Source organism: Polypterus senegalus, chromosome 1 (genome assembly GCF_016835505.1).
Source record: "Polypterus senegalus isolate Bchr_013 chromosome 1, ASM1683550v1, whole genome shotgun sequence".
Lineage (NCBI taxonomy): Eukaryota > Metazoa > Chordata > Cladistia > Polypteriformes > Polypteridae > Polypterus > Polypterus senegalus.
The window spans coordinates 277,027,622-277,052,077 of NC_053154.1; the positions used below are offsets into that span (position 1 = coordinate 277,027,622).

At 42.5% G+C, this 24,456-nt stretch overlaps 1 protein-coding gene across 1 annotated transcript in view; it reads right to left on the reverse strand.

Annotated features, from left to right (window-relative positions):
• The window catches only part of LOC120542500 (neurotensin receptor type 1-like), an 89,433-nt gene extending 67,513 nt beyond the window's left edge, over window positions 1-21,920 (reverse strand). The window contains exon 1 of the mRNA XM_039775015.1: window positions 21,702-21,920. The gene's annotated coding sequence lies outside the window, so the exon portion shown is untranslated. The remainder of the gene's footprint in view (window positions 1-21,701) is intronic.
• Between the last annotated feature and the right edge of the window lie 2,536 nt (window positions 21,921-24,456).

Here is a 24,456-nt window from a genome sequence, read left to right on the forward strand (position 1 = left end):
AAACCCAAATTCAAGAACATATTCCTTCTACTCACCAGTGCATCATTGCTATTCAAGAATGGATATTTTTTTGTAGATAACCATTTCTTGCCTACGATTAAATCCTGCAAGTACGACGCCATTGTTATTTCTGACCATGCCCCTCTGATCTTGGAGCTAAAATCATCATGCCCCACATACTCATCTTGCAGATGGTATCTCAACCCACTTTTATTAGCAGACGAGAACTTTACACAATTTATATCAAAACACACAATTTTTTTCTAGAGACAAGCACATCCTCAGAGGTCTTTGCAGGAACACTCTGGCAAACCCTGAAGGCCTTCTTAAGAGGACAGATTATCTCATATCTTTCCCAAGATGTTTCCAGGGCAAGATCCAAACTGTGATTGCATTCACTACACTATTAGCACGCAGACTTATTTTGCTAAACTGCAAGAATCCTAACTCTCCTCTTTTAAGTCCGTGGGTAACTGATGTTTTATACTATTTGAAATTGGAAAAAATCAAATTCTCACTTAGAGGATCTGTGCAGAACGTTTTCAAAACCTGGCAGGATCTAATCAATAATATTTTAGAATAAGCTTTTAAAGCACTGAGGAAGCAGATTCTCTCCCTATTCCGTTTTCTTTTTCTTCTCCATTCATCTATAGTCACTTATCAATTCATCTATTTATTTATTTATACTAGGTTTAAGTTTTATTCTGCTGCCCATGCTCACTTTCTCAGGGGTGGGGGATTTGTTTTTAATCCTATTCTTGTAAAATTGATATATTTGTATGGAATGTTGTGTGATTTCAATAAAATCAATAAAAATTAAAAAAAAAAAAATTCTTTGGTGCCCAATCCTGGGTTGCAAAACAACATTGCAGCAGTCAATATACAGGAATTAATAGGCTCAGCTGGGGAGAGTGCTTGAGAGGCAGCAGGTTATCCAGAGTCCTTTGTCAATTCTAAAGTTAGTTAGACGAAAGGGAACCGAGTGTTTTATATGAAAAGAATAAATGAGATGTTAGTCCTTCCCCTGGTCTCATTGATGCTGAAGATTGTGACCAGAGAAAGTGAAGGCAATTGCTGGTATTGTGATAAAAACAATGTTCATGTTGCAGAAAAAACGCTGTTACCTTTAAGGTGATGCAATTCTTTATTTTGTTCTCTTAACCAATTAGAACTACATTGCTGGTCAGTGGCAGGATGGAACTGCAGCAAAATGGTTCACAGCATGCAGTCACCAAGATGAAACTAACATTTTAGTGCTGCACACACAGCCTGTTAAGCGTGTTCATGTCATTGTAACATAAGTTTAATATGTCACTGTGCTCTGTACAAATATGTTGTAAATCCACTTTTCTTTCCACTCACATGCACAGCTAATACAAAGCCAAAATTTAGCATACAGGAGTTCACCATATAAGAACTGCTAGGCAAGCAAGACAAGACAGGGACAAGTGCGAAATGGGCATTGTATATGATTTTTGTGTGTCAAACTCAGCATGAAACTATCCTCTTTGCCTTGTTTGGAATGGCATGATTCACCAAAGTGGGGGCCTGCACATGAAGAAAGAGTATAAAGCCTAGGAACATCGCCCGGCACACTTTTGAAGCTGACGGACGGATGGGAGATAACGTCATCTGATCCGGAAAATCCTTCCAATACAGCGATGAAAATGGCAGACTCTATACATTGGTCCCCCACTAACAAACTGGGTTCTTGTCATGGCTTCCTTCATCTGTTATGCCGCGTAAACCGGCATTAAAGAAAGCTTATTTCTCCTATGTGATTTCTTACTGCTCTATCACTAAGGGACAGGTATCGCCTTTTTATATTATATCTATATAGTTTCAGGTTACGTAACATGCCGCAATTACAAAAGAACGTATTCCAATAGGGGGTGCTAGTGCCCCGCGCTGGATACAGTCATGGAAAGTGGTCTTGGTTAGAAGTATGAGATATGGCAAGACTTAGTTTGCAGATTGCTCATCTGTGTAAGGTTTGATTTATTTACTTAAGATATGCAAATCCTATTTAATCGCGTTCTCCATAGCAAATTGATTGTATTTTTCATAGTACTAACAAGGCCCCCTAATTAACATGAGCCATTTCACATACTGGTTAGTATGACTATAAGTTAAATTCTAGCATTTTAGAATAATATCCAAGCCACACTTCCTTTGTCACGCTCTGCACCTCCACCCTTTGATCCTGCACAATGGGGAGAATATGACTACAGGAAAACTCGAGCGCCTTACATTCCTGGTTATATCAGATGGTGACTGTACCACGATAAACATAATACAATCCTGAAGAAGCCACAGATGAACAGATGGCACTGGTCTTTTAAAGTTCATCCTGTATAGTAGGGGCTGATGTTTTGCTCCAAGTTTTTTGGCCACTCTTTGCACATGACGCACCTGATCTGCTTGACTAAGTAAGGGTTGTTAGGTAAAGCCATTTAATATTGACAGGGGTGACAAAATAACGAAAGCACCATGTGAAAAAGGACTTCACTTTTGAAGTAACTAAATGACATTTACAAATACAGCTGCGAAGATGACTCATTTTAGCTTGATTGCCAATTAGCAGCATGTGGCAGCTGTAAAAGAGTTCTGACAATTAGCACTTTGAAATGTGAGTTTTCAAATGAACACGAAGCAACCAACAGGGCTCCAAAGAGACCAAACATTCAGTGCCCAAATTGCAGGTGCACTAGTCGCAAAGACTGAAAAATGATTTCTTATGTCAATGGCAATAGTTTCTAAAACAATGAAAGCGTATGCCCAAATGTGGAAAAACAGCATTGGCAAAGAGAAAGAGCGGCCACCATGACAAGCATAGAGAGATGCAAATGTACAACCACACAAATTCTCTGTGACAAAGCCTCCACAAAGCCTGAACATTGTGAGTTTTGCAAAGCTGGAATTTATGGCAGGCTTCCATTCCGCTATCAATTGTATCCAAGGTCAGCACACAAAGACACATTACATTGTGTACATTGTGTAATGAAAACAAAACGTGGACCTGGATAATGGATAAATAATATGATCTAGTGAGTCATGTTTCACATTCCTACATCCATATGATTTGTTTGAGAAAACGAAAGAGTGTCTTCTGCCTACAATATCTGCTGTTGGTGGAGGATTTATAATGGTATGGACAGCCATTGTGTGAGCTGTCCAATAATTGCTTTGCATAGTCAGATAACAGCCAAGGAACATGATGCTGTTTTTCTGGACAGGCTCCCTGATGTGCAAATACTGCTTCCTCATGAGTTTCCCCATACTCACTACTAAAGCAGTTTAAGGGTGGTATCATCAAAAGCAGGACGACTTGAAATGCGTTTTCAAACCTCCCCACTCACCATCTCTAAACATCACTGGAGTGCAGAGAGTGAAGCAAATGTTCACCTCCTTCATCTCTCAAAGAACTGGAGGCTTTTTTTCTTGAACGGCAGCAGGAGAAGGAGAAGCTGCGGAGGAGAAGTTGCTGCAGCTCGGTAGACAAGATGGCTGCGGACCGGAAGTCCCTCCCCGAGACAGGCAAGGGATTGGACGGAGTGTCTTGTGTGCCTGCCAATGATTGGATGGAGGCGGGAACAAGGAATGTCCATCCCGAGCCGGGGAAGGACCCAATTGGGCCAGAGGAAAGGCCCCAAAGGAAGCAGCCGGCTTGTGTGACTGATCGACAGGTAGGTCCACCGTCGACTGACTTTCTGTGCTTGCCGGCAGCTCTACGTGAGCTGGAGGAGTGCCTTCAGCCTGCAGTGTCGCTTTCACAGGTGATTTGTGCCCTTTGTGAGGAATTGCAGAAGCTGGAGAGGAAGGCAGTCGTGTCAGTGAAGTCGCTGCATGAGTGGGTGGAACGACGTGACATTGGATCCTTGATGTTAATGATCGGAATCAAGTAAGGAGGGCTCCGATCGTGGATGCGACGGTGAGAGATGAGAGCGCAGTGGGGGCGGAGAGAGCGAGAGGGCAGACGGGAAGCAGGCTGATGAGTGCCACAGGTCCTAGCGCCCTATGCCCCAAGCCAGCGTCTGTCTCATGCAAATCCACAGGAATGCAGATGGGACAGGGTCTATGCCTTTCCCATAGGAAGACCCAAACCGTCACGGCGTCCCAGAGAAAGAGGAGGAATCGAGGGAAGACAGCCGGTTCCTCCGATAAGGGCGGATGTGAGGCAGGATGCTCACGTCCAGAGAAGGGCTGCCCTCTGCGGAGGCTGAGGAAAACCCCAAAGCCAACTGAGGTGACGGAGGTGCAAGTGGTCCCGTCGGATGTCCCAACTAGGGGGGCACGGAAAGACGCCGGGTGGTGGTGTCCAGGCAGCATCTCCACCCCTGTTTCTGCCTATGGTGTTCCAGGACCAGACCAGGAATACGCAGTAGGACCCGCTTCATTGGAGATCTGCCCTCGTGGGACGGACTGCTCCACCAGATGGGTCTTTGCTGGCGATGGGGCACTGTGGCAAGTGGCTGGGGTGGTACCCAGCTGGGATGCCCAGGAGGACTGGAGGAGGGCTTACACCTCCTCCAGACCACGAGGGGGCGACCACCCTGGTGGCTTTGGGGACCACAGAAACTGAGCTTGGAAGATCAACCCTATAGGAGCCCATGGTCACTGCCAGGGGGCACCCAAATGCCTGAGGAGCCTTGGCCCTCAGCACTTCCGACACACCAGGAAGTGCTGGGGGGAAGAAGACCAGGGACACCCGGAGTGCACACTGGGGAGTGCCGGCGGAAGATTATCAGGAGGCACCTGGAGCATGTCCGGCTGGGGATAAAAGGGGCCGCCTCCCTCCATTTGTTGGCTGGAGTCGGGAAAAGAGAAGGATAGAGCTTGAGAGGAGTGGAGAGGAGGCGGCCTGAAGAGAGTGAGGCATTGTGTTGAGGCCTGGGCTTTGGGGGAATTGTGGGATTGTGTGTGCACTATTGTAAATATTAGTTGTATAATAAACATGTCGTGGGTGAACTAAACATGTCTACCTGACTGTGTCTGGGCCACCTACCACAGGAGATTATTTCTCTGATGGGGTGCATGACATGGTGCACTAGGAAGCCGGCTATTAAGAGTGAGATGGTGCAAAGTGAGGTGCATTTGGAGATCACAGGAGACAATTGCAACTTCACGGGGAAGATTATTGCTCTGATGTGGTGCATGGAGTGGCACACCAGGGAGGCAGCTTTATAGAGTTAAGTGGTGGGAACTGCTGTGCTCCACCTTCACCGATAACCCAAACTTCTATCTGATTTGCAATATCAGATAGATGGTGAGGGGCGGCACGGTGGCGCAGTGGTAGCGCTGCTGCCTCGCAGTTAGGAGAGCCGGGTTCGCTTCCCGGGTCCTCCCTGCGTGGAGTTTGCATGTTCTCCCCGTGTCTGCGTGGGTTTTCTCCGGGCGCTCCAGTTTCCTCCCACTATCCAAAGACATGCAGGTTAGGTGGATTGCCGATTCTAAATTTGCCCTAGTGTGTGGGTGTGTTTGTGTGTGTCTTGCGGTGGGTTGGCACCCTGCCCAGGATTGGTTCCTGCCTTGTGCCCTGTGTTGGCTGGGATTGGCTCCAGCAGACCCCCGTGACCCTGTATTCGGATTCAGCGGGTTAGAAAATGGATGGATAGATGGTGCTATTGCTTGTGGTCAACCAATCAGAACAATTTATTACCCAAGCCGACTCATGATAGTACATAGGGAGTAGGATCTAAAAAAGTACCCGGAATTATAAATGGCCTGAGTTCCTGCTATGGGAAAGCTTCAAAAGTTTCTGAGTTTTTAAAACGTTCTTGGTTCCTGAAAAATGCTCCTGCAGTGGAAAGTGATATACTGCTAGCTGCTTCTGTTATTTTGTCGAACCCTACGGCACATTGTCGTATAAAAATAGCTGATGGAAAGATGTATACAGTGGCATGAAAATGTTGGTAATAGTTTATACTTTGAAAAAATCCTTTCATAATGCTTTTATATCAAAAATACGGAGGCCAAGGCAAAAAGGTCACCCTATTCGCAAATTAAAGGCAATCTGGTGAGAGGCAAATAGGTAAGAGCAGAGCAATGAGTGAGATGCAGCATTCATGTTCATCCTCAAGGTTTTATCCGAGTGGGCCACAAGATTACAAGGCCCCACTAGGGACACCCAAGCAGGTGGTGCAAGGCCCTTTATTTGAGAAGATCTCATATTTTCATCCTTTCCCATAGCTGATGTTTTTTTGCACAGCTTTTAGTGACAGTTGCTTATGAGTTGAAGCTTACAGCAAAATGGAAAAAGGGACCACCAAATCTTAGAAGAGCACCGGGAAAACACAGCATGAAGTAAAAATTTTTGATTGTTGTAACCAAGATGGGGTGCTCCAAATTTTACTTTAGGACTAAGATTTCTTCTTTTGACTCTAAACTGGATTATGTGGATTTAAAAATGACCATGACTGTCTTATGGGCACTAATTATCCAAAATATATGTGAAGACAAATGCCATTAAAAATCCATCCTGCTACTCTTATATATAAATGTCTATACGTGGAAGTGTGTGTGTCTGTGTGTCCGGCCTAGAAATGCGAGACTATAGCATGAAGCTGAAAGAAAGTGACTCTGTACCACCGACGACACACAAACTCTTTTAGCCGCTAATACACATGCGAGGCGAACACACTGGCAAAACAAAACCTCAGAGGAGAGAGAAACTCGCTTAACCGCTGATAGACAAGGGGAGTGAGTACGTATGCAAAACAAAACCACCGACTCGCATTTCAGTTTTTTCACTGACGATTTCAATAGTTTGTTGGAACCCAGGCCTTTTACAGCATGGGCTTACACAGCTAGTGATCAGTACGCATGACAAACCTAACAGGTGTTCATGTCTGTCTAAGAAATGGGAATAAAACTTAAAAACACTCTTCCCTTACCCTCACCCTCACCTTGGAAATTTAGCTGTCTAGTAAAAATATTGGTCTTCTTGCAGCGGCTCACCAATGCAGAGCATCCAGAAGGAACGAGGGAAAGCAAAACCAAAATTCTTTGGATTTAGCCTTTAGATATCATCAAGCGATGCACCCGCAGTGCTCACTGTAAAGTGAATAGCAGCAGGAGCTGTTGTTGTAAGTAATTAAAGTAATTTTAAAACTGAATTATCTGACATCTATTTGGTAGCAGAACTTTTCCAGTTGCAATCCTTTTCATAAGAGGCATAGTTTTGACAAAAAAACAAATAAACACTGATAAAATTCAATAAGAAATATTTTTCTCTTTGAAAATAACTATGTTTGACAAATCACTCAAATATAAGGCAGCACCTTTCTCGGATTTTGTGCCCTACAAAATTTTTGTTTCAGTACTCAAAATCTGGGAAAATATCCTGTTCTTAAAACTCACAGTAGTAAACTGGAAAACATACCCCCAGGGTCAAAATTTTGAGTTCCAAAGTAATTTATTGCCTTTTCCTGACAAAGTGGGAAATGTGTGCAAAATTTTATTGTGGAATTATATATTGAAGAAACACACACTGCCATGCATGCATGTGGCGCATGACCAAGGTAATCAATGCCACTTTGGTGCAAGAGGGCCCTCTGTCGTTAATGGTATCATCTTCTTTCTCTACAGCTCAGAGAAGATGCCCACTGAGGGCATGCACAAGCGGCCATGATATCATTAATGAGTCCCCCTCACGGTCACTCCGCTGTTATAATCAATGAGAAAGAATGGAGGCGACTTTATCACGATCAGGAGCAGAGTGCAGTGCAACTTATAGAGCAAACAACATTAGATAAACCACAACAGGCTGACATTGTTTCAGTGTCTTTTGAGTTCAAAGTTATTCTTATTAATATGCAACTACCTGTTTATTGTTGACGTTTTAATTGAATTAAATGGGATTACTAGAGTGGTTCACCAACTGCTTCCTTGCCACCATTCACAACACACAAACACCCACATTAAGCTTTATATATAAGATAATAAAGTGTGCAATAAGAAGCTTGTCCATAGTAAACTGTTATCATATGATACAGTACTTCTTAAATCTTCTTCTTTCAGCTGCTCCCATCAGGGGTTGCCACAGCGGATCATCTTCTTCCATATCTTTCTGTTCTCTACATCTTGTTCAGTTACACCCATCACCTGCATGTCCTCTCTCACCACATCCATAAACCTTCTCTTAGGCCTTCCTCTTTTCCTCTTCCCTGGCAGCTCTATCCTTAGCATCCTTCACCCAATATACCCAGCATCTCTCCTCTACACATGTCCAAACCAGCGCAATCTTGCCTCTCTGACTTTACCTCCCAACCATCCAACATGAGCTGACCCTCTAATGTACTCATTTCTAATCCTATCCATCCTCGTCACTCCCAGTGCAGATCTTAACATCTTTAACTCTGCCACCTCCAGCTCTGTCTCCTACTTTCTGGTCAGTGCCACCGTCTCCAACCCATATAAACCCATATAACATAGCTGGTCTCACTACCGTCCTGTAGACTTTCCCTTTCATTTTTGTTGAAATTTGTCACAAATTACTCCTGACACTCTTCTTCATCCACTCCACCCTGCCTGCACTCTCTTTCTCACCTCTCTTCCACAATCCCCGTTACTCTGTACTGTATCACAACATACTCATTTCAGCAAATATTCAGCAAAATCAGTGTATAAGTCACAATCATCAAGTCAAGCCAAGTCAAGTTGGGGAGCATGCACTGGTACAGTGTGTTGCCGCACCCACTACATGACGAAACAACTCAGGATCCCGGTTGGCAACCCCCCAGGCAGACACGCGGTCCAGTCCCACCCACTGGAAATGACCCTCTATCTGCCACAGCCATGTGTTACATGGGTGACCCCTTGGCCTGGTCCAGCGACTCAGACAACAATGAGGATATTACGAGCCGGATCACCCTCTGGGAAATGCGCCACATGGCCGTAGTGCCGTAACTGACGCTCCCTCACAATGCAGGTAATGTGCCTCATCTGGGACTCCATGAGCAACCTCTCATTCGATACAAAGTCAAACCAACGGTACCTAAGGATTTTCTGGAGAGACACAATACCAAAGGAGTCCAGTCTTTGTCTCAGGTCACTGGATAGCGTCCATATCTCGCAACCATATAGCAAGACAGGAAGCAGTAAGACTCTAAAGACTTGGACTTTCGTCTTTTTGCACAGATATCTGGAGCGCCACACACCTCTTTCCAGTGACCTCATGACCCCCCATGCTCTCCCAATCCATCTACTGACTTCAAAGGAAGAGTCACCAGAGACATGAATGTCACTGCCAAGGTAAGTAAACCTCTCGATAAGGTCGGCACTCTCTCCGAAAACAGACACACTCCTGATTGCTGTGCCCAAGAGGTAATTAAAGGCCTGGATCTTGGTTTTTATCCAGGACACTCACAAGCCTAGACACTCAGACTCCTCGCTCAGACTCTCAAGAGCACCGATCAGAGCCTCCATTGACTCCGCGAAGATCACAGCATCGTCAGCAAAGTCAAGATCCATGAATCTTTCTTCACCAACAGATGCCTCACAGCCGCTGGAAGCCACGACCTTGTCAAACACCCAGTCCATATAAGCATTGAACAGAGTAGGAGCAGGAATACACTCCTGACGAACCCCAGAATCAACTGGGAAAAACACAGAGGTCCTGTCTCCACTGTGCACAGCACTCACAGTACCAGTGTATAAACCAGCCATGATATCTAACAATCTCAAGGGGATTCCTCAAACCCTCAGGATGTCCCACAGAACAGCTCGATCAACTGAGTCGAATGCTTTACGAAAATTGGCAAAGGCTGTTCTCCTGCTGTTGCGGTCTTCACAATCATCAACAAAATAAGTAATAGATACAATTTACAAACAATTTTTACAAAGGGTGCCATACTGTTTCAGGGTCTCGAGTTTGTACCCTGGCACAGCCACTGTGCAGTTTTCCTCCCACATCCCAAAGATCAGCAGACAGAGGTAGCACCATGTGAGTGTGAGTCTGGATGTTATTGTGCCTTTTAGTAGACTGGTACATCATTTAGGGTTCGCTTTTGCCTTATGCACCTGATACTACTGAGATAAGCTCAAAAATCCCTGCCACTCTAAACTGAATGAAATTTGTTGGAAATAGATGAATGGACAAATACATTCACTATAAATGAAACATTAAGTATAAACATGAGTTTATTTTGAATGTAAATTTATGTGTATAATGTTTACAACATTTAATACTGTATTCTATATTGCTATCTAATTTCAATACAGCCACTGTATTTACTGATCCTTTATCCATTAAAGGGTGATGCAGAGCTGCAGTCTATTCCAGAAACTCTGGTGCAAGCCCAGGACAGAAAGCTCGTCCTCTGCAGAGTAAGTGTTCATACTCATACTATGTCATACTATGCCAGTTTAGAGACAGCAATTAACCAAACACACACACCTCCATGGGATGTGAGCAGAAACAGACAGGTAATAGCAGTGCAGGAAATTGACAACAAGTATCCAGGGCTGTGAGGCAACCACACTAACAACTTTGCAACCATGGATATATATACACCCATCCAAACATGTTCTGTATGTGCTGTTTCTATTATAGGATTTAGCTAAATTCCTAGAAGAATCGACTCAAACCTGGAAAGAAAATGCCACTCACAAACATTAAATACACACTCAATGAAACAGAGCCAATTTGAGGAATCCAATAACAGTCACATGTTTGGGACATGAGACTAAAGTGGAGTAGCCAGTGTAATAACCAGACATGGTAACAGCACACACAGACTCTGTATAGGCAGACAGTCAGATAATAATTGAATTTAGTTCCCTGAAAATGCTAGCAAATGTGCCACACCTATACAGTATATTAGCGTTTCTCAACCTTTAAGTATTTGCGACCCGAGTTTTCATAACAGTTTTAATCGCACCCCCATAACGTTTTTTTGAAATGTAGATGGATATTTTATTATACCTACCAACTTTTATCAACATTTATTTAACTATATATTTATTGTTCTAGTATCAGAATGTAGTTTAAGTTAATTTGCTTTGGTTTCAACAGATTTTGTTTTTCATATTTTTGATTCTTGTTTTCTTTTTTTCACATCTTTGCGCCCCCCTTTTTGGTACTTCATGCTCCTGGGGGGCCCGCCCCACAGGTTGAGAACCACTGCAGTATATAATTACATGACAACAACCCTGGGTTCAGATTTTTTTATTTTACAGTATACCTTGTACAGGTTTCTTTCTCCAACCATACACACAATTCCTTTTCTGGAGTTCTTCCTCCACTCTTCCCAGGCAAGCTTTGTCTTTCTCCTTTCCCGCCACTGACTTAATGATTGAGATCAGGAGGTCCCTTTTATGCAGGACCTGGGAGTACCTAAAGTGCCAGGATATTGGACAGAAGAAGCACTTACAGTATGAGTCAGGAGGAAGCCCCACCAAGTAGGGATAGCCAACCACTGTAGCTCCCGCTGGTGGCGTCTACTGAATGGAACTACAGTTCCCATTAGGGCAGTTAGATTGAATGTCACTGTTTTGTCTTGGTAGAGCAATATTTTACTCTACTTTCCCCTTTTGTATTATTAATATGTAGCCTTTGTCAGAATGCCTCAAATCTCACTGACTTACCACTGTTTATAAGGTATTATAGTATATAACTGCTCCCCACATTCCCTCCTACATCTATAACCTCAGAAAATTAGGTGTAGTAAAAGAGAAGCAGGAGTTAAGTTACACATAAAATAATGTATTATTGATAATATTCATAAATAATAACAATATGCAAAGTACATTTGAATATTGGCAACCATACAACCTGATAAACGGTGATGTATAATTTCAGGTGGCACACAGACTTGTAGTTATTTAAAATTTCTCTAGTTAAGGCATCATTTGAGGTCAGCTTTCTTCAGAACAGGCCGCATGCCTGTCTCAATATGGCTGTCGAGCTGTGCTCTTCATTGTGTTGCCCTTTCAGTTCATAGATCAGTTTGGTAAGAGAGAGAGAGTGAGTAAAGCAAGCTAATTTATAGATGTTCTCTCCAACCCCTAGAGCCAATAGGACATTGTGGTACTTAAAGGCTTCTGATACAAGCCAGATCCAAACAGCCATACTTCAGACCAATGGGGGAATAGAACATCTTAACACCTGCCATCCCCCAAAACCATTTTGTTCAGATAAAGCTTGGCAGTTAGGCAACCCGACTTTGAATGGGGGATGAGAGAGAGACTCTAGCAGAGAAACATTTGTTTCAAGCACTTCCCCCAACTCTGTCGTAAAATTCACTTTCCTGACTTAGTTTTGCTTAAGTTACAAATAAAGACATACAAAATATTTATCAACTTATATGCAAAATGTCACATCACAACAGTCACAATTCAAATATAATTCAAATTTATTTAAAAAAAAAGATCTTATTCAAAGGTAAAAGCTGGCATTAGATTATAAAAGAACAGTAGTTTGTTTCACCTGCAATAATTTTGGCATTGAGTTACTCCAGACACGTTGTACAAAGCTGCATTATATTACTGATCTGTTTTTGCTCTTCACTTCCACAATCAGCCTTTTCATAATTTTGAGTGGTTTGCATGTTATCTTAATTAGTAAAACTTCTAGCTAAATCTCTTCATAACATTTTTGTGTATCCCATTCCAATGCACTTTGATCCACAAGTGTACTGAGAGCAGTTTTTCTAAATCCTTCTCCAGTGATCTAAAAGTGCCATCTTATATCTGATTCTATCCCATTTTCTTCTAAACCTGAGATGCCTGTCTGTTGTTTAATGCTAAGACCTTCTCATTAAAGCAAATGGAAAATAATTTATAATTCTGATTTCCCTTTTATTACAACACATTAAAATCTCCACTTTAAACAGTCTCATACCAGCTAACACATCATGTCCCAGAATAAGTCTCTGTCTAATATGGCTGCTGGTTACCCATAATGCCTAAAGCACTTTGGTGTTATTAAAACTATTCCTACCATCTTTATTAAAATATTGCTGTATCTCTAAAGGAAAAAGGAGACAGACTGTGTAGACCCTGACTTGATACGGTGATGATCCTGATTTTCTGGGTGAGTCCAATAGTGCTGACTGGCTTTATATTTTGAATGTCACGATTTAATAGTTACCCTATCGCTGTCTATTAGGACCAGATTAGGACCCGAGTGCAGCCATGCAATGGGTGACACCTCAGCACCACACTAGTGCAGATGGAATGGAATAGTGTGAGGCTTTTTTGTGGTGGATAGAGTGCCAGTTCTGCCACCAACCCCAAGTTTTTCCCTGCAGGTTGAAGGGCCTTCTTAGCTCACCCATATTCCTCGTGATCCTTGTCAGGACAGCGAGTGATTAAAGCAGCCACATACCGGACCTTAAATCCTTACAAGCTTCACATGCTGACACTGTGCTCTGCAACATCATTATTTACATATTTACTTTTTTTTTTTTTTGTGACCGCAAAACATAAAGCATTTCTGACAATATTCTGCGGGTCCCGTTTGTAGCACTTAACAGGTGTTCTGTACTACAAACGTATTGTGACGTGTCTTTCTGCTGCACAGGCGACTGTGAGGAATGGGAAACAGGGTTGGGGTTGAGCCCAGCTGAAGCACTTTTAGTAAAGGTGCAAGGCTCCTCCATAAGAGGAGTAGACTGATGGGGTGAAGGATCGTGTGTTTGTGCCTAATAGGCTGAGCGGCTTTAAACTTGTGGACCTAACCATCAATACGAGCTTGAAAACGAGACAACGGTATTGACACTTCCACTTTATAGGGTGCAGCTGCTCAGGAGTTTGATGCTTTTGTATTTAAATAAGAGTTGCCCAAGTACCGCTACAATTTTTCTTTGCTGTTGATGTTTGATCTTGCTGTGGCTGCTGCTACATCCGTTATTATAATAATAAAGTACATAAAAAGCATGTACAAATGTACACCTAACACCAAGAATCATTAACTGAAGTTTGAATATATTCAAAAATATATTTTTTTGTTTGAACATTTGAATTTTATTTTTTGGATAATTTGACAGACCTAGTTCCCAGCATGCCCTGCTGTGTGTACCTGTCCAAGAACACTGCTACTTAAAGTATCGGGAAAGCATACAACCTTGGAAGACTGCCTCCCTTGGTCCATTCATTATACTGACCTCTTAGCTGGGTAAGGGTCTTCTGGTCACCCCCTCTGTGATGCCAGGCCATCTATTTTGACACTGGACTTGGGTCAGCTCTGAGAATCAGGGGAATATAGTGTGCCATACGGGTGGCCTCTGACCCCAGGTGAGGCAGTGCTGGGTAGCATGAAGGGGACAAAGGGAGAAGTAGCTGGAAGTGTGTGGCACTGCAGAAGACCTGAGTGGTGGTGGGGACAGCACTGAAGATACCAATGGTCCTTTTTAAGGCCACTTACCAGCAATCAGTGTTAAGAGGATAATTCCATTCCTCTGTCTCTTGCAACCCCAGGTCATTACATATTGTGGGAAATCGGCCTTGACACGTACAGATACACAGACTCACAAGTTCCAAACACGTTTTATTCTCTTCCACCATTTACACAGCAGCACACAGTGCTCCAACTCACAATGCTCAGTTCTTCCTTTCTCTTTACCTTTTCTTTTATTTTCTCTTTACTGCTGCCTCCTCTACTCTCTCGCAAGCTCTGTCCTCTGCCTCCTGACTCCGGCTCCCCGAATTCAGTGAAATGGCTCCTGGTGTGGCAGAAGTGCTGCATGGGCACCCGGAAGCACCCCGGGTGTACCTGCTTCTTGTTTCGGAAGCACTTCCTGTTGTGGCAGAAGTGCTGCAGTTCATTTCTCCGGGACCTATCCGGGTGCCGCTATGCCAGGGCAGCTTCACTCTTGTGTCCCGGGAAAGGTATTTTCCCTCTCTCGGTCCTTCCTCTTTCCAGGAATCCCCAGCCATCCGCCACAATATATACAGTATATGAATACATGTATGCATTTGCGTTCCAGCTTAAGGGCTCTGGCAATGCTAACTACCTGCTTTTTCCTCCTCCCTCTGCAGAATGGAGGACCGTCAGCCAATCCCATCTCTGATGTCAGTTCCATTGTCTGTCCTCCTGGACCCGTTCCTTCCTTTCTGGATCCCATTTGTCCGGAATGTAATGTTTATGTTCTGCATTGGACTCTTGTCTAAAAAAACGTCATTGCTATCTTTGCGAACTGATCATTTCTTTGTCAATTTATTTTCATTATATGCTGTCACAGATATGCCTCAAACCTTTTTCATATCTGCTTTATGTCTATATACAAATTATATATACAATCTCAATTCCATAAAGGTTGTCATGCTGTGTAAAATGTAAATAAAAACAGAATGCAATAATATGCAAATCTCATAAACCGATATTTTCTTCACGATAAAACAGGAAACATGTCAGATGTTAAAAGTGAGCCATTTTACCATTTAGTTAAACTTTTTAGCTCATTTTGAATTTGATGGCAGCAACACATCTCAGAAAAGTTTGAACGGGGAAACAACAGGCTGAAAAAGTAAATGGTAGTAAAAAGAAAAAGCTGGAGGAACATTTTACAACTAATTACAGTAGTTTAATTGTCAGAAGGTCAGTAACATGATTGGGTATAAAAAGAGCACAGTCTCTCAGACGTAAAGATGGGACAGAGGTTCACCAATCTGCAATAAACCTGCATCTTCAAATTGTGGAAAAATTTCAGAATAATGTTCCACAAAGCAAAATTGCAAAGACTATAAAAATCTCATCATCTACAGTACTTAATGTCATCAAAAGATTCAAAAAATCTGGAGAGATCTCTGTGTGTAAGGGACGAGGCTGTAAATCACTATTGGATACCCGTGATCTTCTGGCCCTCAGGTGGCACCGCATTAAAAACAGGCATGGTTCTGTAATGAAAATCACTGTGGGGAATCAGGAACAATTCTAGGAATCATTGTCTGTGAACACAGCTGGCTGTGCCACCCACAAATGTAGGTTAAAGCTTTAAAATGCAGAAAAGAAGCCATATGTGAACATGATCCAGAAATGCCACTGTCTTCTCTGAGCCAAAGCTCTTTTGAAAAGGACTGAAGAAAAGTGGAAAACTGGTCAGATGAATCAAAATTTGAAATTCTTTTTGAAAAATATGGACACTGCGTCCTCATGACTAAAGAGGAGAGGAACCATCTTGCTTATTATCAGCACTCAAAAAAAAAGTTCAAAATCAGCATCTATTAAAGTATGGGGTTGCATTAGTGCCTATGGAATTCCAGCTTGAACATCTGGAAAGGCACCATCAGTGATGAAAGGTATATATAGGTTTTAGAGCAACATAGGCTTCCATCCAGATGACGTCTCTTTCAGGGAAGACCTTGGATATCTCAGCAAGAAAATGCTAAAGCACATACTGCATCTATTACAATAGCATGGCTTCGTAGTACAAGAGTCTAGGTGCTGAACTGGCCTGCCTCACGAAACAAAAAATATGGCAAAGAAAACTGGGACTGTTGAGCAGCTAGAATCTGATATCAGACAAGAATGGGACAACATTCCCCCCCCAAAAGCCCAGCAACTGGTGTCTTTAGTTCCCAGACGTCTACGGACTGTTGTTAAAAGAAGAGGGGATGCTACACAGTAGTAAACATGGCCCTGTCCAAACTTTTATAAAATGGTACACTTTCTCAGTTTAAACATTTGATATGTTTTCTATGTTCTATTGTGAATAACATATGGGTTTATGAGATTTGCAAATATATTGTGGTGGACGGCCAGGACTTTTACCCGTCCTGGACCCCTTGACCATGGAAGGACCTACAGAGGGCCAAGGGTCAAGAGCATGGAAACTCAACCCAGGGACCCTATTCGGCAGCACTTCCACCACACCCGGAAGTGCTGCCGGAAGAAGCTCGTTGGGCATCATGAGTCCTTCCGGGTGCCCTATAAAAATGTCCAGTCATGAGAAGTCATCGGCCAGAGTTTGGAGGAAGAGGACAAAGCCTGTGTAGAGGACTGAAGGAGCGGCAAAAGGACTGTGTTGGTGCTTTGCTTTGCTGTACTGTGTTGTGCTGTGGGAAGCAGAGAAAAGTACTCCCCATCTGTAAATAAAAGTGTGTGTTGTGTGCTGAACCTGTGTCCTGCCTGTCTGTGTTGAGGTTATGGTGGCTGTACATGTCCAGGCATCACAATATATATTTATGTATATTTATTTATATATAGTTATATTGTCGGAGATGGCTGGGGTGGCGACCCGGCCGGAACGCCTAAGAAGACCGGAGGAGGGCTTATGCCTTCCCCAGACCATGTGGGGTCGGCCACCCTGGTTCCTTTGGGGGCTATGAGTACAGAGCTTTGAAGCTCCACCCTGTAGCGGCCCTGGACCTCAGCACTTCCGCCACACCCTGAAGTGATGGGGGGAAGAAGAGAGGGGACACTCAGAGTGCTTCCGGGGATGCAGCCGGCACTTCTGCCACACAGGGGCGTGTCCGTGGAAGATTGCCAGACCCCACCCAGAGCACATCTGGGTGCTATAAAAGGGGCCGCCTCCCTTCAGACAATGGCAAGAGTCGGGAGTGGAGTGGACTGAGCTGGAGAGGAGAGAAGGAGGCGGTCTGAAGAAGGGCATTTTGTGGCCAGGACTTTGAGGACTTGTGGGGCTTGTGGTGCACTTTGGACATTGTAAATAATGTATAGTAAACGTGTGTGTGGTGAAACCAATGTGTCTGCCTGTCTATGGCCGGGCCAGTCTCCACAATATATATACAGTGGAACCTTGGTATGCGTCCTTAATCCATTCCAGACCCTTTGACTTATACCAAACAGGACGTATACCAAACAAATTTTTCCCATAAGAAATAATGGGAAAATGATTAATCCGTTCCCATGAAAAAAAAAAATCCTATTGCTATTGGCATATTATACATTGATGGGGTTGTATAAAATAATTTAAACACTGCTTAATACTAAAATACATAAAAACAAAAGCAATTAGATGAAATAAATGAAAATTTGACCTCACTTTACTTTTTAATAACATCTTTGTTTTTCACAATCGTAGATACCGTCGTTCTCGGAAAACGGTATGCAACAGCCATGTCCCGGATACGCATGCCACCTTCATACTTTTCAACAATCAATTCAAATTTACATGAAAAAAACACAAAATCACGTTGTGACGATGCAGGTTTGCTGTATGCTCCCATCTGCTGCCGGGGAGCCCTTGAATCCTACACCGTCGGTAATGTGCCTCGCTGCTAACCTCATCGGTAACAACAAAGCAAGGGGATGGTGAAAAAGTGCAAAGTGCTTTTATTAAAACAATTAACAAAACAAGGTGTTCAAATTAAAGTGCAGTCTCCAAAGTTCCAATAAATAATCCATAAAATCAGAAGTGAAACGTGGAGGTTAAAAACAATAGAAAAAAGTCTTCTTAAAAACAACGAAGTTAAAAGCAGGAAGTATTCTTTAAAAAAAAAACCAAACAAACAAGAAGAAGCCCGGTACCTGCTTCCCAACTGGGGAGTCGCCCTACTTGCAGCTGACCTTCGCTCTGCCTGCTTCAGCCACTTCATCCATGCGCGCTCTCGCTCACTCTCTCTCTCTCTCGCGTCCGTTCTTTCTTTTTACTCCCCTTCAAGCCAACTCGCGCTTCTGTTTATCAAGATAAGCAGCCCTCTCTCTCTCTCACTCACTCAACCTCCCGTCTTTTTTTTCTTTTTACTCCCCTTCTAGCTGACTCGCGCTTCTGTTTATCAAGATAAGCAGCCCCAGGAACAATCATGAATGCAGACGGTCCCTCACAAGTGCACTTTGATGAGAAACGCCCACATCGCTAATCGCCCTGACAACCTTCAGCCACATAACCACCACGCCCCCTCACCAAGCTGCGAGCGCGGTGATTATTTATTTTAAAGCTGGACTTTGACAGGAGCTGTGGATCCGCTATATCACACACGTGAAAGTTCACAGAGAGTTATAGCGCGGGTTGTTCACTGAATGCTAGCAACTGGCGCACTAACGCTCGTGGGCAGTCGTGGCTTTGTCTCGAGAGAGGTAAACAAGGTTAGCATGCGAGTCGTATTCCAAACAAAGGTCGTATACCAAGCAAAATGTTTTGTGTCCAAACAGGACGTATACCAAGTTGGACTTATTCCAAAGCAGACGTATACCGAGGTACCACTGTATATGCAATTGCTCCATCCTGGGTATGATGTTAACCTGCATCCAGCCCTGCAAGCAGGTCCTCCATATTACAGGGAAAGGTTGGGTGCTGGTGTCAGGATTGGGATCCCAGCCACTGTAAAAAAAAATCTTACACTGTTCCATTCCATCTGAACTAGTGTGGTGCTGAGGTGCCACTCGTTGCACAGTGGCACTTGGATCATAATTGGGATCCTGAGGTGGTTTGTCATGTTGAGGGTGTGGCAACAGTGGAATCAGTGCATGCTTCCAACCTATATATAAAATATAGCATTTTGTCAGGCATGATATCATTGGGCATGTTGCATGGTTTTGGATCTAACTGGATTAGTAATAGGGGAAGATCTGGGTGTGACACAGCCTCTAACACAATTTTTGTTTTTCCTAGAATGGGAGGAGAACTCTCTAGAAGACTACTGATGTCACTTCCTGTCACAGCTCCTCAGCCTTGCCTCTTCCGTTGCCTCTCCTTTAAACAATACAGTTACAGGATGTCCAATGCCAGACTTCTATCCGAGGTACATGAATGTATATACACACACACACACACACATACACACACATATATATATATATATATTTATATACAGGGTGGTCCAGATCTAACTATGCAGATGCTAGATCGTCTGGATGACTTTGATTTATGTGGAGACGATTCCAGTTTGACGCGAAGACGATTCTTCATGTCATCAGTTCGCCCACTTCTCGATGGTCCGGGATTTTTCGGGTGATTTTCTGTGTAATGAACTTAGTAAGTTATAGCGTAATAAAAATTGCATAATTAGATCTGGACCACCGTGTATATATACAGTATCCTGTCTGTAAAACTGCAAATACTATTAGCCTTTTAAACATAGGGATAACTTGCAAACTCCATGCAGCCCATTGCTGGGCTGGAAATTGCACTGAAGTGCCGTCAGTTCAATCAAAGCTTATTTCATATTATGCATTCTGAAGCATCACTACATTACTTAATAAAATCAGTAAATCATTCATCCTCTATAACTACATGTTTTAGTCAGTGATATCTGGCAATCAGAGCCCACTGCAAATTCATCAGGAAGAAGGCAGGACGGAACCCTTTCATGATGCACCAGTCCATTTCAGAGTACAGACAAACACACAGAGTCAGCCTTAGAATCACCAATTGGCCTACCATGGATGCAAGAAGGACCTGGTGTGATCATGCAAAACCCTTAAGAAAATATGCAAACTTCACACAGTCATTGATCAATCCAGAAACTGAACCCAGGTCTGTGGAGCACACACTGCTAACCACTATGCCACAAATAACATGTATATCCCCTCCTTTTGTGATGACGATGTTTCCATTAGTGGTTTGTCGGGAGTCTGTCCTGACTACACAAGACACAAAGACCTGAAATGGTATGCTGAAACCAGAACACTCAGTCTCATTCATACTAGGACAGTTTAAAATTACAAAAGTTCCGACTTATATTTAGTCTTCAGATGTAGGATAAAAGTCAATACCTGGAGAAAACCTTGGGGAGCACAGGCAGACTCTACAGAGATGGTGTCCAGTCGGAGAGATCGGCTGAAGCTAACCACTGCACTATCCATGCTATACTCTGCCTTTGCAGCTGTCACTGTCTAACCCTGCAGCATTAAGTGCAAAGTGGGAATCACCCCTGGATGGAAGCTGGTATGTCATTATTGTGTTGCCCAATGTTATTTTATGTTTTGTATTTATGTAAATACAACATCAGAATCACTTTAAATAAAATGCAAATTTAAATATGCTGCTTTTACATCTCTTAGTTAGCTAAGCCTTTGGTTAATTAACTGTAGTAAAATAAAATTCTCAAACTCGCTCAGTTTAATTTAGTGTTGTGTTAATTGAATAAATTTGTACAGAAATATTTAGACAGTCATTCAATTCCTACTTCTACCTCACTGGGGAACACTGAGTAGGTCATTTAACCTGTTTGTTTTTATTCTGTAATAATAATATAATAATCATAACAATAATAATATTAATAATAATAATACTTTGAGTGGACACCAGAGTCTAACAAAAGATTTATAGCTAGCAATCCAGTAAAAGTCATTGCCTTGTGTATGTTCTTTGAATTTCTGATATAGGTGGCCACTTGTCTTTACAAAGTCTAACTCATATTGGAGTGATTATTGAAACACCACATGCATTTTATGATCAGTAAGTGGTTTTCAAATTCATTGCCTCCATCCAGATACATTAAATAAGAGAAGATTCTGATAAGAAAGTACAGCTGCTTCCATACTGCTGCCACATTGGTTTGTATAAGCTAGAGTATATAACAATACACATATTTTACAGCACATAACCACTGATGCAAATGTTGCACCGTCACAAAATGTAAAAATAAAGTAAGTCTTTTTTTCCCTTGACTTATTAAAAATAAATCTGAACATAAAGGAGGTGACTACAGGTACTAATGAATGCCGTCTTTCCCCATTAGGAGTAACTTCTGAAAGTGATTTGCCAGCTTTAACTTCTCCATCACTTTCTTCTTCAAATACTTTTCCCATTAGGCTCAATTATTAACATAAAAGCCATAGAAAAGGTCCTACTTACCAGTTCTTGTAAGTAAAGGGCTGCCCCTGTATTGGATGATCCGCCACGCTGATGTTTAACAATGTGTCCGCTAACAGCTCCCGGTCAATGAGCACCTTGTGTTCAGGCAGCAGGAAATGAATTTACCGTATGAGCAGAAAATCCATGCGTTGTCATCACCAGGCAACCTCAGACACTGCCCTCTGAAAAAAACATTGAGTGTAATTTCAGTTTAGCTGCGCGTTTTAGAGAAGAATCACAGGGTACATCTACTGAGCTGCTGCTGCTGCTGCCTTTGCTGCTTCTAATCTTGGTGGAATGAATTGTCTTATGCCAGGATCGGAGAAGGCGTTTCTCATTTTAAATGCCATGGACAAGAGATTGACAAAGCAGCAAAAATGCCAAACTTAAAATTTGTGCTATTCTGTCATGGCATGAAGTGTATCCCATCAGCATTCTGCACTTTCGAAAGCATCCTCGCCATGTTACGTCTTTAGAACATTGACGGTGGAAGCTGAGATTCCACCAAATTCCTTCTGATTTTCTTGTCACCTCAATAAAAGTTGAGCTTCTTAATCCTTGAGGAATGAAATGTTTTACTTTCAACAAATAGAAATATAGGAATGATAAGAATAAAATATATGAATAACTTTTAAGAATCCAATGATTAATTGAAATTTGCACAGGAAAGGAATTCATCGATATGCATTGATGTTAGATCTGATGATTGACAAATTCTGGTCAGCTCTTATGGCGGCATCCATTGACTCTTGTCTGGATAAAATAAGCAGTAAGAGGCAGACGAGGAGACCTAGTGAGACGTCACGGGCTAGACTGAATAGCTTCTGCTTTTCACATGCTGGTTATGTTCACAGATGACACTAAATTAGTCGATTGGCAGATATCCCTGAGTCAGCAGAATCAAAAAGCAACGGTCTTGGATAGAATTCAGACTTACTGTAAATAAGTGTAATGTAGGAAATAAAAATATTGCTCATACTGAAACAACTGGGCATCTGAAAATATAATGTACACCTTATGGGGACTTGGGGAGTCTTAGTGGACTCATCACGGTCAACTACCAGATGGAAGTGGTTAGAAGGCTAACAAGATGTGGGAATTCACACACTAGCTCAATAAGTAGAAAAAAATCAACGGAGGTTAAGTGTAAGCTGTACAATACATTTAGAAGACCTCGTCTGGAATATTATATGGTGGCGTGGTATGTATTATGTGGTGCGGTGAGGCACATTACCTGCATTGTTAGGGAGCATCAGTTACGGCCATGTGCCGCAATTTCCTGAGGGTGATCCAGCTCACAGGGTCATTGTTGAGGGCCTGAATGGCTGAACCAGGCCAAGGGGAAGCCCACGCAATACCTGCCTGCAGCAGATAGACAGTCATTTCCAGAAGGTGGGACTGGACCGTGTATCTGCCTTGGGGGTTGCCAACCAGGATCCCATGCTGTTTCGTTGTGTGTTGGGTGTGGTTAAGTGCTGTACAAGTGCATCCTCCGCAACCTGATCTAACCTGGTCTGGTCTTAATAGGACATAACATTGCAAGAAAAAGTCCAGAGAAGATGTGGGTTATAAATAATAAGGAAAGGTAGAAAGAGTCACCTCTTTTGACTGCTTTTTTTAATTTTATATTCTAAGACATGTTATCTGTTCCTCACTCCCAGTAATGGAAGTCACATACTGAAATTCCATTTCAAAGTGTAAACAACCACAATATTATTGAAATTTGAACTAATGAAATAAGTAAGAAAAAAGAAAGTTATAAGGAATATTGAGCCATCTGAAGGAGCATGGCTTGGATGGGCTACAACAGAAGAAGACGATGTCGGGTTCCTCTCCTGCCAGTCTAGAACAGGAAGCTAAGTCCGCAGAGGGCACAGGCTCAGAAAAACTGAACAACTGAAGACTGGAAAAATGTAGTTGAGTCTGATGAGTTTCGATTTCTGCTCAGTCACTCTCAAAGGCATTGATGAAGAAGATCCAGCAGAATTCTTTCAGCTTAATGGGGAATCTCTCACTCGAGGAAGCCAGTGGAAATTAAGGAGGAGTGCTTTTTAAGCCATGAATCACTTCTTCATGCAAAGATTTCTGGGAATCTGGAATAATGTACTGAGTGATTTAGTTGAAGTAGAAGTCTTGACAACCTTTAAGCAGTATCCGCATGAGATATTGGGACAGCTTAGCTATTAGCTAATCAAACACGCCTGATGGACTGAATGACCTCCTCTTGCTTGTCATATTTCTTATGTTGCTATTTTAATGAGATAGGTTGAATTCTGAATGTGCTTATGTGAGGAGTGAGTGAGTTGTTGGAGCAAATTAAAGCATATGTTTTCCAAGTAATGAAACTAGTAATACAGTCTGGCTCTGGTGAGTGTTCTAAAGAGGCTCTAGGTCAAAAAAGGGTGAAATCCCTTTTAAAGAAAAATACTTACTTACAACTGAGCCAAAAATGATTAATTTAATAATTAACTCGAACCTCTAGAAAAGCTTCATTATTCTTTGACATAGGCAGTTCAAGTAGCTGAAACTGCTTTGGAGGTCTGAAACTATTTTTGGGGGTCTGTGACATAAATCCTCCATTGAAATGCCATCATTACTGTTTGGGCTTTGTATCTAGTGTCACACACACAAAACTGGAAGACAATGTCAGGGTTCATCTGCTGATAATTCCCCCCCAAGCTGAGGATGCATCTCTCTCTTTTGCCTTTAGACCTGAAAAACAACGGCGTGAAGAACAGTGACATCACTTCCGGTT